Source organism: Nicotiana tabacum, chromosome 8 (genome assembly GCF_000715075.1).
Source record: "Nicotiana tabacum cultivar K326 chromosome 8, ASM71507v2, whole genome shotgun sequence".
Classification (NCBI taxonomy): domain Eukaryota; kingdom Viridiplantae; phylum Streptophyta; class Magnoliopsida; order Solanales; family Solanaceae; genus Nicotiana; species Nicotiana tabacum.
Genome location: NC_134087.1, coordinates 181,227,590 through 181,243,515, shown reverse-complemented (window position 1 = coordinate 181,243,515; position 15,926 = coordinate 181,227,590). Strand labels below are relative to the sequence as shown.

Here is a 15,926-nt window from a genome sequence, read left to right as displayed (position 1 = left end):
TTATTCATGCCTTTTAGTTGTTAGCTCATAAAGATCATGCTTTCTCTCTTCTTTGTTATATCTACACCTAAGCCTTTTACCATGCTAGTTAGTGAAATTTATATTCTTCTTTCCTAATTGCTGTCATTATTTCTATGCCTTTTACCTAGTCTGTTACCGTTGTCCATATGTACTACCTTGTTTGTTATTGTTACCTGTGTATTTTTCACTTTGCCATTACTGTTATTGGCATTTCTTTCACCCAAATGGTACTGTTATACGTATATTTTTTGTGAGGATGAGATAAATGCACAAAAGGTGTTGTCGTGCCATTGACTTGATATCTTGAGTGCATTTCTCACACTATGAGAGTTATGGATTTACTATCGTGGTTTATTGGTTATCGTTCTAAGGAAAGGATTGGTCGAGATATTGAGGAATAATAAATCGTGATTTCTTCTAGTAATCATTTACTACTTCACATATTCGTTTCTTGTACTCTTTTGTATTATATTCTAGTATTGTTCTATCGTTAGTCTTCTGCACAGGTTATATCAGTGAGTATCTTTAACTAAAAAGCCTCGTCACTGCTTCAACGAGAGGTTAAACAATATACTTACTTGGTATATGGGGTCGGTTGTACTCATACTACACTTCTGCACCTTGCTTGCAGATCATGGAGCGGAGTTGCGGTGGATGTCGGGAGCTGACACTGAAGATGTTCGAGCCTTCCGGGTGTAGCTACCACTTGTCCCTAGGTAGTTTTAGAATTGAATTCTGTTTATGTACATTTCAAATAGAAGTTGTATTGGTTTTATATCAGTTTTTTTTGTAATAATCCAGTCTTAGTAGCTCATGACTTGTACTACCAATTCTTGGGATATTGTATGGAACCCAAATATATCATTTGTTGGTCACCTTTACTTTACTAGATTTGTGTTAACTGTTAATTGGCTGACCTAACGAGTTGGGTTAGATTTCATCACTACTAGTGGATTTGGATCGTGACAAATGTACTGTAATAGTATACAATATACTACAATATACACTTTGACTGTCATTTATTGAATCATCTGAGTGTTATTGTACAAAGCTAAAATCGTGATTATTGTTCGAATTTGGTTGCTAATAATTGAATAGTTTGAGCCACCTTAAATAGTTTCAGTAGAGTAGTATGTGTAAGAATTTTTATTTCCTGGCGCTCATCTACATCTAGTCATAGAACTTGTGTTGCAGGTTCTCAAATGATATGAAAAGATCAAGTGTTATATCCCTTTTTCTCAAATGTATTATTCTAAATTCCACGCATGAATAAAGTTTGATCCATTGATTTAAAAAAGCAAAACGAAAATGGTCTGCAACTGAAAAGGCTTTGAAGCTTGGGTTTGGAAATTAAAAGCTTAATATACTATTGCAGGTAAGAATTAGAAGCTGAAATTAGAGCCAGTTCATTCAGAACTGATTTAAAGTGGTTTTGGTGGCTGCTTGAGCGTGTTTCAACTTTAATACGATAGCAGCCTTAGGGCCATATTTGGGGAGAAATTCAAAAATACTAGATTTGTTGACACGTGATTTTTGTCCCTCCCCAAATTTTTCACATTTTAGTATATAAATATTTAATTTAGCGTTAATGTAGCTATTTCAATTTATTTTGACTCTTTTACTTTATTTTCGTCACAAAAATGAAAATTACAAAAAATATACATAAATTTTAGTTTATTTATTTCTCATAAACTTAAAAAAATACAAAAAATAGTACTTTATATTTTTATCTTTATATATATATATATAAATAAAAAAAACGAAAATTGTAAAAATAGTTTAATTAATGTGTTGTAGCTTTTTTTTTTTAAAAAAAAACTTGGAAAAATATAAAAATAGTTTCGTTTTAATTGTCAGTCTTATTTTTATAGTTATTTTGCTTATGTAGGATTAATTAAATAAATTCATGTTTTCATTCTCGATTCCGGGCAAAGAATAATAGTCGGGTTCAAACGACCCATTTTTAGGCCTAATTTTCGAACCTAGCCCGTAATAATCCGAGCTCACCACACGTGGGGGACACAGACAAAACACAAGAACATGGGCACATGGACAAAGTAACATGGAAAGGCTTTTAAAATTGGACCACTTAGATTTAAAAAAAGAGAAAAAAACATATAAAAACACCCTACATTTACATATACACGGATGGAGCACATGAGGGAGGAGGACTGAGACATTTTTTTTGAAAAAAGAAAGAAAAGGACCAGTACTATTGGTCTTCTTCCCCATTTTTGGAGAAGAAGAAAAAAAACCCACCACGACCCTTCCACCTCCAGCAACCACCATCGCCCCAGTTTCCTCTCCGTCTCATGACCACCATCAACAGCCCACCATCCCTCACGAACCAGCAGCAACGTCGTCAACCAAACAGTCCGTCAACCACCCTATCCCCCAGCCAACGAGCTCCAGCTCCACCAAAACAGCCATCGCTGCTGCGCCATTACCTTCCTCACGTCCAAACGACTACCCTCTTTACGTCATAACCTTCCTCACGTTCAAACGACTACCCCTTTACGTCATCACCTACCTCAACGTCCACCCAGACCACCCTCATCGTCGCCATAGACTCCCTCCGTTCGTCGCTACATCCGTCAACCGGACGAGCTCAACCTCACTATCGAGCAACTAGATCGTCCCCGTCATCCTCCTTCCAGTCGACAACCAAACAACCAGCCCCACGACCACCGGAGCCCCGTCGAGCAACAGCTGTTGCTGCTGCTGTTGCTTCACGTTCTTCTCCTTTGAACACCATAACACCAGCCCCCAGGTCTCTAACCAATCAGCCCAGTTACCGTTGTTTCTTCACTGTCGTCCAGCAATCTGTCTGAGGTCGTCGTTTGGGTTGTGCTCGTGGCTTCCGGTCTGAGATCTTTGAGCTTGACATCGAGGTTCCGTCGTTGGAGAGGTTTCCGATAGTTGTCGGTCCAGTTTGGTTGTTGTTCTTGCTTCAAACAGGTGCATACACATTTCTAAACTTGTGATATTTGCTTAAATGGAATGAAAATGATATGGATTTCCTATGAAATGTTTGTGTGTCGTCTTTGTTGCATTGCTTTTGATTTTACCATGGATATTATTACCTATTAGAATTGTTGTTCCACATTTGTTTAACCTCAGATGACTTCATTGTTATTTTGTTTATTTCGTTTTTTTGTTTGAATTTTGTCTTATAAGATATGTTCCACAAAATGGATACATGCAAGAAATAAGTTGCTGGATTTAGATTATAGCTTAACTATTAGTCTTCATGATTTAATCGTTAGTCTAATTCTATAATGCTTGCTTTACAATAGTCACAAAGTTTATATAAAAGAATAACCAACACCTAGTATACTTAAAGGCGCGCCTTTAATTTATTATCGTGATTACGGGTACGATTCCCGTGACGTAGTTGTGATGCTTAATTTCTAAATTCGAGGGTGCATTTCATGTGACCCGGCTTCAATTTCGCACAAGATTAAATAAAGCGTGTCGTGAAGCACATGTGCTATGGTTTGAGATGTTTTAAATAACCTTGAATTTTTCCGAAATGTTAAAAGCTATTAAAATAATAACACCCTTTTTTTTTGCTTTAATTTTTGTTTTAGCTTTTGCTTTTGCTTTAACTTTTGTTTTCCCTTTAAGCTTTAACTTTTGCTTCTGGCTTTAGCTTTAGTTTAAACATATGTACAGCATGTGCCTATTGTTATTTGAAGTATCTTTAAGTTTGTTGTCAGACGAGTCTCGCCAAAAAAAGGTGCACAAACTGCGGGACTCTCATAAATGTATATATTAAAAATACTTAGAATACGGGATGAGCCGTCTAGCGAACTTCACGGCTTTCCCCAAAGATAATAACGAGTTAGACTCTTTAGGCGCGATTTTAATTAAATTACATTCTTAAATTCGGGTGCGCATTTATGTGACCCAAATCCAAATCTCAACGGAGTCGGAATGTATTAACAACCACAGGTGCATTGATTGCGACGTGGTTCGAGATGCATTTTCACGACGTTGCAATTCTATTAAAAAATAATAATAAAAGCGGTTTAAACTTAATAAAAGCACACAAGTTATAACATGTATTAAAATCAGATATTTAGTCATTATAACAATTTAAGCGACCGTGCTAGAACCACGAGATTCGGGGGTGCCTAACACCTTCCTTCGGGTCAACAGAATTCCTTACTTAGAATTTCTGGTTCGCAGACTTCATTTGGAAAGTCGAATATTTTCCTCGAATTGGGATTCAAGATAAACCGGTGACTTGGGACACCAAAAGCCAAACCTTTCCCAAGTGGCGACTCTGAATTAAATAAATAATCTCATTTCGAATATTGTCACTTAAATTGAAAAAACTCCCTTGTGCATTTACCCTTCGGGGCGGGCGCGTAAAAAGGAGGTGTGACAGCTCTGGCGACTCTGTTGGGGATTACGAACCCAGAATCTCTGGTTCAGGGTTCAAGAATTCGAGCTTAGAATAATTGTTATATTTGCCTTTATTATCTGATCTTTATTACATGTTTGGGCATAACGTGCTAAATGTTGCCTTTTACTGCTTTGATATTATCTGAATTGTATATAAACTGTGCCGAAACCCTTCTCTTCTTACCTCCGGGGAGGAGCTTGCTGGTCAAGACTCCCTATTCTGTTAGTGTCATACCCTGAAATAAGAAAGAGGTCGGACAAGTTACAAAGCCGGACGATCTCGCGGGTCCCCGGTACGTAGCCCCCTCCTCGACTCGAGTTGTCCGCTCGGGTACACAGTCTAGAACAAATACTCAGGATGAACCTAGTATAACAAAACCTCATGCCGGATCCCTAGTAGGAACGCTTATTTGCATCACGTTGCATTTGACATAGGGGACTCAATACAGGGGTTGGGTCCGTCTAGGACAAGCAACCCGAAATGAAAAGATCATCCTGCTGCATCCCGTTTGTTTTGCGCATTTATTTGCTTCAGATCTGCATGCTGACCGGTTTCTGAAATCAAAAAAAAAAAAAATTTAGCAGCGTAGGAAGATAACTACTTATTTTTAGAAAAATAAAACCAATGTCCAAGTAGTGTCAAAACCTCCGAAATTTTCTTGAAAAAAAAATGAAAACAAAATTTGTCTTTTAGTTTGATTTATAAAAAAACAAAATTTGTCTTTTAGTTTGATTTATATAAAAAAAAACAAAAAAATATATTTCCTTTTAATTGCTCTCAAAATCAAAAATATTTGTTCAAATTTTTTTTCTTTTGTAGTATCTCTTTCATAAATTCAGACTAATAGTCCAAATACTTCCTTAGAAGATTTTTCGAAATTTCAAAAAAAAAGAGTGAAAAGAAGTTAAAATTCAAAGAAAAATATTTCTTTAGTCGTCGTTTCTTTTCAAAAAAAAAATAAATAAATAAAATAATAAAAAAATCGAAATCCAAAAATATTTCCTCCTTTTCTTTGTAAGTATTTTATTCAAAAAGGGGTTAGTTTATTTACTCCATTCATGTGACCGAACTACGCGGGTCTGATTCTCACAGGATGTGAGATACGTAGGCAAACCTCATCGGTTCCGACCCCAATTTTGAAAAAATCCAAAAAAATATTTTTCATTAGTTCCTTCTTTAGAAATCTTTCCTTAGAAAATTCAAAAAAAAAAGAAGAAAGAAGAAGTTTTTAAAACTCAAAAAAAAGGGGTAGTTTCCTTCTTTCTGAAGTATTTCATACGGAAAAAAGAAATAAAAGAAAAAAATAATAATAGTAAAAGAAATAAAAATCAAAATCCAAAATACGGGTTTCCTTTATTTTGAAGTATTTTTCCAAAAAATCAAAAAAAAAAAAATCAGAAAAAAAAAATCAATATATATATATTCGTTCTTTTAAAGACTTTCCTTCTTTAAAAGTTTTTCTTTCGTAAATGTCATAGAATTAAAAAATTAAAATCCAAAAATATTTTTATTTTTCTTTAGAAGTAATTTTGTAAATTTTTAAAAAAAAAACTAGAAAATCCAAAATATTTTCTTAAAAGTGCATCTTTCGAAAATTAAGAGACGACAGCCAAAATCCAAAGAAAATATTTTCTTTCTTATTTAGAAAAAGAGAGAACAAATTAAAATTTAAACAAAAATATTTTCTTTTTTTTACTTTTAAAATTCTCAAAGTTCCAATCAAAAGAAAAGGAATTATTTTTTTTAGAAGTCTTTCTTTCAAAATAAAAAATAGAGTGAAGTTCAAAAATCAAAAAAAAAATATATATCCTTTTCTTCTTTTAAAGCATTGTTTTTAGTAAAATCCAAAAGAAACAAAAATCCAAAAAAAAAAACCTTTATTCTTTTAAAGCATTTTTAAAATAAAAAAAATTATTCCAAAAAAAAAAAAAAGAGTTAGTTTACTTACTCTATTCACGATCGTCCGAACTACGCCGGTTTGATTCTCACAGGGTGTGAGATACGTAGGCAACCCTCATCGGGTCCAACTCCCCTTTTTACAGAAATAGCCAAAATGTCAGAATTTTAATTTATGAGTCAGGTGATGCCGTTTTATCAAGAATAGCCGAATGTTCCCGAAAGGGACGCCAGAAGGCTGACTTTGCATAAACAGCCATTTTTGGTCATTTTTTAAAATTTTGACCAAATTGCCCAATGACCTTAGGATCCTCATCATCGAGGCTCTGCGAGGCCATGTTCCCAATGTCGGGTCATCATTCTGAAAAAAAAGTCATAAATAAATCAAGTGATGCTGTTTTTTTCAAAAAATAGCCAAATGTTCCCGAAAGGGACGGTGGAAGGCTGACTTTGCATAAACGGCCACTTTCGATCATCCTGTAGAGTCTGGATCGATTGACCCTCACAACCTTAAAATCTTCATCCCCGAAGTGCTGAAAGGTCGTGTTCGAAAATCGGGTCTCTCTTTTCTAAGAAATAGTCAAATCATTTTTCGAATCAAATCATTTTTGCTTAAATCACCTTAATAAATGTGCAGGATGAGCACAATACAAAATGAACACTTGTTTGTCCCGAACTACGCAAGATCTGATTCATGCGGGGTCATGATACGTAGGCAATCTCCATCGGATTCGATCATAGCTATAAAATAAATTGAGTGAAAAAATAAACTGAAAGAAAAGGAGAAAGAAAATTGAGTGAAAAAGAGAAAAGAAAAATAGTGAAAAAAAGGAAAGAAAAATAGTGAAAAAAAGGAAAAAGAGTGACAAAATAAAAAAATAAAAAAAATAAAAAGAAAAAAAAAGAGTGCAAAAAATGAAAGAGCGGCAAAAACAAGATCAAGAGTGGTTAAAGAGAGGCAGGAATAAAAGAAAAGAGGTACATAGTGAAGAGGACTAGTTTAAGGCCGGGATGAAACATGCAACCCGTTCAAACACATGGTAGAAGCGTTTAACTGTTTAGGTGCATTGCATCCCAACGTGCGATTTCCTATATGTTAAATGCCTCAAAACTAACAAAGTTGTGTGTGTGAGTAAATTAGCCAGGTTCTGTTCAGGTGATTGGTTTTGTTGGTATGCGGTGATGAACATGCAGCCTTGCACGCGGCCACAACATTATACACAAAACTGAGCTCCACCTCCCAGAAATGCCTATCCTTACCAAGCTCCATTAGTCCCCAATCAAATGTTCCTCAGTACGATCCTCACCCAAGAGAGTCTTTCAAAAGGAATCAGTTTACCCCTATTGGTGAATCATACTCAGGCTTGTTCCAAAAGCTAGTCAGGCGAAGTCTGCTGCAGCCAGTGGCCCCCAATCGGCCAAACACCGAGTCCCCCCTCCCCGCATCGAGATGATACTAGATGTGAATGCCACTCTGGAGCAGTGAGGCACGGTACAAAGGACCGTTGGTCATTGGACCCTCAAAATGGCAGTTGAAGACTTGATTGAAGTTGAAAGAATCGTTCTCCGGGACGAAAAGGTTCCTAATATGATGAACATTCCCCTGCCTACTCTCACAAACGGGCCAATAGACAGAATGATCTGTGAAGCTGAGGAATTTGATCCGGCACTGAAGGCTATTGCAGCCATTGCCGAGACAAAAGAAAAGCCAAAAAACGATTGCCAAGCCTGAAAGTTCCCCATCAGACGGGAGTCTCGGTAGCCAGTCTTGCTATCCCTTCTGCATCTGGATTGTCTCAGGGTGTGATCCAGATGTTTTACTTTATTGTCTTACTTTCTGATGTAAACCCTTCTATCTTCAAAAATTAAAAAAAAAAGAAAAAAAAATCAAATGAAATTGATATTTCATTTTCCCGGAATGTCTTTTTTTTTTTAAATCTTGTTAATTTTCTCATTCTCTTTTAGTTCTGTTAAATGCAGATTTCAATAATATGACATGCTTGCGGACTTCATGCCCGGATCTTAAAACTCTGTCAGACCTCGAAATAATGAATCAAGAATTGGGTCGCAATGAAGAATAGCTTAAGGAAACAAGACAAAGAGTTGGAACAACTGAAGGAAAATTGGTTCCCGAAATTGGAAAGGTCCATACATTACAACAAGAGTACTGCCAAAAAGAGTGCGTTGTACTTGGGACACATCGAAGGAAACGTCCTTGAAATAACTGTCAATGTAAATGCAGTCAAAAGGTACTATGTTGGATCCTTTATATAATAAAATCTTTTCCGGTTGAGATGACAAAGGCTTTCATTCTCGCTACTCAAACACTATCAACCCTTTGCAAACCCATTTGAGCTGGTTACTCTTCTTTGATTACCCTCTTTGGAACCTGAAAGTATTATTGAAAAATAAAATGAAAAAAAAGAAATTGAAATGAAAAGAAAAATGAAAAAAAAAGAAGAAGAAAGAATTGGAAAAATAAGAAAATATATATACAAAAAAAGGGAAGAAAAGACAATGAAAATGAAAAAAAAAAGGAAAACGGAAGGGAAGAAGAAAGTGAATAACAAAGCAAATCAGAAAAACAAAAAAAAATGATTTGCCTGAACTACGTCTGACTTGATTCCGAAAGGATACGTAGGCAACCTCTCCTTGGGGTTCAGTCATACCAAAATAAAAATCCAAGATCCCCCCCCCCCAAAGTGAAACTGGGGCAAAAGTTATAGTGGTTCGGCGACAATTCGCCAGAAAGGTTCTAAAGTTGTAATTCCATCCAAGCTCGTTTTGCCCCAAATCCTGTTCAAGTCTTTTCGATCAATCAGTAAGAATGTTCAAGGATCAGAGAATGTAGTTACTTAGATCCTCGCAAGCAAATGTTCAAGGATCAGAGAATGTAGTTACTTAGATCCTCGCAAGCAAAATAAGAGAAATAAAATGAGAGAGTCTTATTGGTGAAAACCCACACGGGCATCGTAAGGCGACAGTAAGTAAAGAAAAATGAAAATGCGAGAGTCCTGTTAGTGAAAACCCACACGGGCACTATAAGGAGATGGTAAGAAATGAAATGAAAAATTCCAGCTCGCGAAAACCCACAAAGGGCGCCCATGATCGAAAATAAGATCCTCACAGCCATCGGCATCAACAGAGTCCTGGCAAGGTTCCTCGGTATTCAAGGCAAAGTTGTGATGAATTTTTGAGAGTCGGACGGTTTACACAGATCAGGCATCCAGTCCAAAAGGCATGTCATGTTCATTGAAGTCCGCATGTACTCCAGATAAGTCCTTCTCTCCTTTCCCCGAAAGGGACACTTCTAGTTTTAAACTCGTTCTCCATTCAATTATCTGTTTCTCTTTGAATCCCTTTTGGTCTAACACTGTTCCAAAACCAATACAAAGAAAGGATTGCAAGACTAATTTACAGGGCTTTTGTTTGATACACGCTAATGTGCAAAAGGCACCAAGCCCCAGCAGGTGCATCAAGTCGACCTCGACTGGCCTTGGCGGCCGATGCTCAGGAATCAAAACTCTTGGAAGGAGAAAATCAAATTAAAGCACCTATAAAGGCAATTGAATTTAAAAGGGTTGAGTTTAACATGGCTAATCGCCTCAGCGAAGTTGAAGAAACCAAGGTACCCCCAAATGCACTAAAATTGAAGTTGGAAGAAAGAAGACAGAAAAGAAAGACCTACAAAGGCAAAATAAAGTTGGAAAGGTTAAGTCCCACGCGATTAGCCACTGCAGTTAGGTTTGAGGATAAAAAATTCCCTGATGCTCCGAAAAAAAAAATGATTTGCCTGAACTACGTTTGACTTGATTCCGAAAGGATACGTAGGTAGCCTCTCTCTGAGGTTCAGTCACACCAAAAGAAAAATCCCAATTCCTCCAAAGATTGAAACTAGAGCAGATGATATAATGGTTCGGCCATGAGACCGCCGAAAAGGTTCCAAAGTTGTAGTTCCGCCCAAAATCATTTTACCCCAAAGACCTTGTCCAAGTCCTTCTGATCAATTGGCAAAGACAGGAAAGTGGAAAACGTCATTGTTGGAATTTGATACAAGTCAAATTGAGAGAAATAAAATGAGAGAGTCTTATCGGTGAAAACCTTTGGGCACCATGAGGCGACGGGAGTAGAGAAATAAAAAATGAGAGAGTCCGCTTGGTGAAAACTCGTAAAGAGCACTATCTGGCGACGGTAAGAAGAGAAATGAGAGAGGTTGATTAGCGAAAACCCGCAAAGGGCGTTGTCGGCCGAAAAGAGGATACTTCATCACTAAAAGTCCTGGCAAGGTTCTCTGGTTTGGAAACACGGATCAATAGGTTCATGAGAAGCTGGAGTTTGGTGCGGGTCGGGCATCCAGTCCAAGAAGCATGTCATGTCAGTTTGAAGCCAGCATGCACCCCAGATAAGTCCTTCTTTTCCCCCGAAAGGGACGCTTCTCTCTAAACTCATATGCTTGCCTTTTGCATAGTTTTCTTTGAATCCCTTTCGGTTTAACTCTGATTCCGTAACAATTACAAAGAAAAGGTGGCAGGACCGGTTTCACAGGGCCCCGCCTGGCAAGAGTCAAAGAAAATACCCAGCCTCAGTGGTGCGTCAGTCCAATCCCGACTGACCATGGTGGTTGATTGCTTCCAAAGTAAAGACGTTCGAAAGGAAAGAAAGTCAAAGGCAAAGTTCCTAAGGGCAGAATAAAGCAAAAGGACAGAGCCCACATGGGCGAGTCATCATGTAATCCTAAGGCTGAACCCGGTCAGTGTGAAAGAGATTCACCCTCAAGGCCAACAAGCAGCACCGTTCTCAATGGAAATGGGGACCAGATCAAGCGATGGAGATGATCAAGGCCACAAAACCAACCACCGTTTCAACTAATAAATTGTTCTTTGTTGAAAACAGGTCTTACTCAAAGCAACCGTGCAAAAAGCAGGTGTAGGCCAAAAAGAAATGAAATGCGCGAGCGTTGAAACAGCTTTGCAGCAGGAAAACGACCAAAAAGGAAGTTTCCCCAGAATTCTTTCATGCATTTTGATAAATAAAAGGAAATATAAAAGGAAAACCAAAGAAAAGAAAGAAGACAAGAAATAAAAATGAAAATCCCAAAAGAAAAACAAATCATGGTAGCATAGGACCTCATTCCTCAACTATCCCGGTATAAACCGCGGATCTCCCTGGCATAACCCAAGGAGCTTTTTCTATCCAAATCCCAGCCAAAAATCGAAGATCTCCCAGCCAAAAGACCGCAGAGCTTTTTCTGTCTAAATATCCCGGCCAAAAAACTACGGAGCTTTTTTTGTCAAAATCCCGGCCAAAAACTGTGGACTTTTCCTGGCATAACCCGTGGACCTTTTCCGACATAACCCGATGATTTTTCCCGGCATAACCCGTGGACCTTTTCCGGCATAACCCGATGATCTCCCCGGCATAACCCGATGATTTCCCCGGCATAACCCGTGGACCTTTTTCGGCATAACCCGATGATTTTTCCCGGCATAACCCGTGGACCTTTTCCGGCATAACCCGATGATCTCCCCGGCATAACCCGATGATTTCCTCGGCATAACTTGTGGACCTTTTTCGGCATAACCCGATAATTTTTCCCGGCATAATCCGTGGACCTTTTCCGGCATAACCCGTTGACCTTTTCCGGCATAAACCGATGATCTCCCTGGCATAACCCGTGGACGTTTTCCGGCATAACCCGATGACTTTATCGGCATAACCCGAGGACTCTTTCCCTTTTCCGGCATAACCCGATGACTTCCCCGGCATAACCCGAGGACTCTTGCCCTTTTCCGGCATAACCCGATGACTTTCCCGGCATAACCCGATGACTCTTTCCCTTTTTTCGACATAACCCGTGGACCTCCCTGGCATAACCCATGGACCCTTTTTCTTTCCTCCTCGGCATAACCCGAGGACCTCTTTTCTTCACAGCATAACCCGTGAACCTCTCTGGCATAACCCATGAGCCCTTTTTCCTTTTCTTCCGGCATAACCCGGTCAGTTTTCCGGCATAACCTGACAATCCTCCCAATTTAGGGCTCCAATCCCTAAGTTGAGCGAGTTTCCTTTAGCCGACATTAGGACTCCAATCCTGAGTCGAGCAATTTTCTTTTAGCCAGCATTAGGGCTCCAATCCCTGAGTTGAGCAATTTTCCTTTAGCCGACATTAGGGCTCCAATCCCTGAGTTGAGCGATTTTCTTTTAGCCGACATTAGGGCTCCAATCCCTGAGTTGAGCAATTTTCCTTTAGCCGACATTAGGGCTCCAATTCCTGAGTTGAGCGATTTTTCTTTAGCCGACATTAGGGCTCCAATCCCTTAGTTGAGCAAGTTTCATTTAGCCGGCATTAGGGCTCCAATCCCTGAGTTGAGCGGATTTTCCTTTAGCCGACATTAGGGCTCCAATCCCTGAGTTGAGCGATTCTTCTTTTAGCCGACATTAGGGCTCCAATCCCTGGGTTGAGCGATTTTCCTTTAGCCGACATTAGGGCTCCAATCCCTGAGTTGAGAAATTTTCTGTTAGCCGACATTAGGGCTCCAATCCTTGAGTCGAGCGGTTTTCCCTTTTAGCCAATATTAGGTCTCCAACCCCTGAATTGAGCATTTTTTACCTTTTGCAAGCATTAGGGCTCCAATCCCTGAGTTGTGCCTTTTAGACTTGAGGTTTCCAATCCCCTCATCAATTCTGTAGATTTTTATGGCAATTAACTCACGAAATTTTCCTAGTGAAAACTGGGGCAGAAAAATTTCGTTTGTTTGTTTGTTTTGATATTTGAGCAGGTTGCCTTCGAAACACAAGGTACAAGATAACTGATGGAATGAGTCTCAATCCAGACTAAAGAAAAGAAGAAAAAGAACAAAAAAGAAGTGAATTCATAATATTGAAGTGGAGAAAGATGCGGACTGCTCAAGATACGTTTGAAGTTACAAGTTTTCGCATGTCCCGCTTTGATCCAAAGCTGAGGAAAGAATCAACACCTACAGCTAACAACCATCAAGATTCAGATCGAAGTCTGCAGCAAGACCTAGCCAAGACTCAAGATCAAGCTTCAAGAGATTTATAGATAGGAATCTTGTAACTCGTAGCTGATAGGCTTAGTTAGTCTTTTTAATTTTGATTTTTATGTAATAAACAGGACATCGGACCGGAACTTCGACGGAACCTCGCGCGGCTCTCAACCTCGGCACTCCATTGCCCCATTCACTTCTAAACTACAAGTGACCTGATTCCTTTATAGCCAAGGATATGTAGGCAGCTCAGATACCAGAGCTCTGTCACATTCTCCTTTCTTCTTTCTTTTGGTCTCCTTAAATAAGGGTCGGGTCAAAAATCTGTCTAGTCATTCTTTGTCTGAAAACTCTTCGCGTTTCCAGTCAAAGAGGGGCAGCTGTTGACATGTGATTTTTGTCCCTCCCCAAATTTTTCACATTTTAGCACATAAATATTTAATTTAGCCTTAATGTAGTTATTTCATCTTATTTTGACTCTTTTACTTTATTTTCGTCACAAAAATAAAAATTACAAAAAATATACATAAATTTTAGTTTATTTATTTCTCATAAACTTAAAAAAATATAAAAAATAGTACTTTATATTTTTATCTTTATATATATATAAAAAAATAAAAAAAACAAAAATTGTAAAAAATAGTGTAATTAATGTGTTGTAGCTTTTTTTTTTTAAAAAAAACTTGGAAAAATATAAAAATAGTTTCGTTTTAATTGTCAGTCTTATTTTTATAGTTATTTTGCTTATATAGGATTAATTAAATAAATTCATGTTTTCATTCTCGATTCCGGGCAAAGAATAATAGTCGGGTTCAAACGACCCATTTTTAGGCCTAATTTTCGAACCTAGCCCGTAATAATCCGAGCCCACCACACGTGGGGGACACAGACAAAACACAAGAACATGGGCACATGGACAAAGTAACATGGAAAGGCTTTTAAAATTGGACCACTTAGATTTAAATAAAGAGAAAAAAGCATATAAAAACACCCTACATTTACATATACACGGATGGAGCACATGAGGGAGGAGGACTGAGACATTTTTCTGAAAAAAGAAAGAAAAGGACCAGTACTGTTGGTCTTTTTCTCCATTTTTGGAGAAGAAGAAAAAAAACCCACCACGACCCTTCCACCTCCAGCAACCACCGTCGCCCCAGTTTCCTCTCCGTCTCACGACCACCATCAACAGCCCACCATCCCTCACGAACCAGCAGCAACGTCATCAACCAAACAGTCCGTCAACCACCCTATCCCCTAGCCAGCGAGCTCCAACTCCACCAAAACAGCCATCGCTGCTGCGCCATCACCTTCCTCACGTCCAAACGACTACCCTCTTTACGTCATCACCTTCCTCACGTTCAAACGACTACCCCCTTTACGTCATCACCTTCCTCGTCGTCCACCCAGACCACCCTCATCGTCGCCATAGACTCCCTCCGTTCGTCGCTACATCCGTCAACTGGACGAGCTCAACCTCACTATCGAGCAACTAGATCGTCCCCGTCATCCTTCTTCCAGTCGACAACCAATCAACCAGCCCCACGACCACCGGAGCCCCGTTGAGCAGCAGCTGTTGCTGCTGCTCTTGCTTCACGTTCTTCTCATTCGAACACCATAACACCAGCCCCCAGGTCTCTAACCAATCAGCCCAGTTACCGCTGTTTCTTCACTGTCGTCGCGCAGTCCGTCTGAGGTCGTCGTTTGGGTTGTGCTCGTGGCTTCCGGTCTGAGATCTTTGAGCTTGACATCGAGGTTCCGTCGTTGGAGAGGTTTCCGATAGTTGTCGGTCCAGTTTGGTTGTTGTTCTTGCTTCAAACAGGTGCATACACATTTCTAAACTTGTGATATTTGCTTAAATGGAATGAAAATGATATGGATTTCCTATGAAATGTTTGTGTGTCGTTTTTGTTGAATTGCTTTTGATTTTATCATGGATATTATTACCTATTAGAATTGTTGTTCCACATTTGTTTAACCTCGGATGACTTCATTGTTATTTTGTTTATTTCATTTTTTTTTTGAATTTTGTCTTATAAGATATGTTCCACAAAATGGGTACATGCAAGAAATAAGTTGCTGGATTTAGATTATAGCTTAACTATTAGTCTTCATGATTTAATATTAGTCTAATTCTATAATGCTTGCTTTACCATAGTCACAAAGTTTATATAAAAGAATAACCAACACCTAGTATACTTAAAGGCGTGCCTTTAATTTATTATCGTGATTACGGGTACGGTTCCCGTGACGTAGTTGTGATGCTTAATTTCTAAATTCGAGGGTGCATTTCATGTGACCCGGCTTCAATTTCGAACAAGGTTAAATAAAGCGTGTCGTGAAGCACTTGTGCTATGGTTTGAGATGTTTTAAATAACCTTGATTTTTTTCGAAATGTTAAAAGCTATTAAAATAACAACACCCTTTTTTTTTTGCTTTAACTTTTTTTTTTTTTTAGCTTTTGCTTTTGCTTTAACTTTTGTTTTCCCTTTAAGCTTTAACTTTTGCTTTTGGCTTTAGCTTTAGTTTAAACATATGTATAGCATGTGCCTATTGTTATTTGAAGTATCTTTAAGTTTGTTGTTAGACGA

The 15,926-nt window shown here is 38.4% G+C and overlaps 1 long non-coding RNA gene across 1 annotated transcript; it reads right to left on the bottom strand.

The window, feature by feature from the left end:
• Positions 1-2,171: 2,171 nt before the first annotated feature.
• Positions 2,172-15,313, bottom strand: LOC142162884 (uncharacterized). Its single transcript, XR_012694372.1, has 2 exons — positions 14,726-15,313; positions 2,172-14,645 (listed from the first exon to the last, which is right to left on the bottom strand). It is a non-coding gene; the product is annotated as an uncharacterized LOC142162884 (long non-coding RNA).
• Between the last annotated feature and the right edge of the window lie 613 nt (positions 15,314-15,926).